The sequence below is a fragment of the Neomonachus schauinslandi genome, chromosome 7 (genome assembly GCF_002201575.2).
Source record: "Neomonachus schauinslandi chromosome 7, ASM220157v2, whole genome shotgun sequence".
NCBI classification, from domain to species: Eukaryota; Metazoa; Chordata; class Mammalia; order Carnivora; family Phocidae; genus Neomonachus; species Neomonachus schauinslandi.
The window spans coordinates 145,899,744-145,900,225 of record NC_058409.1 but is presented as its reverse complement, the minus strand read 5'-3'; the positions used below and the strand labels follow the sequence as shown (position 1 = coordinate 145,900,225).

Here is a 482-nt window from a genome sequence, read left to right as displayed (position 1 = left end):
TCTTTCTTTCTTTCTTTCTTTCTTTCTTTCTTTCTTTCTTTCTTTCTGTCTTTCTTTCTTTTTAACACGGAACGCTTCACGAATTTGCATGTCATCCTTGCATGGGGCCTCGCTCATCTTCTCTGTGTCATTCCTGTTTTAGTACATGCGCTGCTGAAGCGAGCACTACGGGACAGTTCTTAACCTCAAGGCACTCCTTACCTGGCAGGTCTACAGACAAAATAATTTTTAATCGAAGTGGCAGGTGCAAATTATGTACAAGACACAGTGTCAGTGGAAGGGAAATGCCTGAATCTGCAGAGATATCAGGTGACATTTCAGACCAGTCTTTGTGCCAGAAATAATTCTAATTATTTTCAACCATTTAATTATCTTCCTGGACACCCAGGTGGATGACCTTAACCATCCCTTTGTACCTGAGGCCATAAAACTAATTCCAACTGACGGAATGCAGGCAGATGTGATGTATGACACATCCAGGC

At 41.9% G+C, this 482-nt stretch overlaps 1 non-coding gene across 1 annotated transcript; it reads right to left on the bottom strand.

Annotated features, from left to right (window-relative positions):
* Window positions 1-60: 60 nt before the first annotated feature.
* On the bottom strand, window positions 61-166 carry LOC123325389. The gene has a single exon (XR_006540401.1). It is a non-coding gene; the product is annotated as a U6 spliceosomal RNA (small nuclear RNA).
* Between the last annotated feature and the right edge of the window lie 316 nt (window positions 167-482).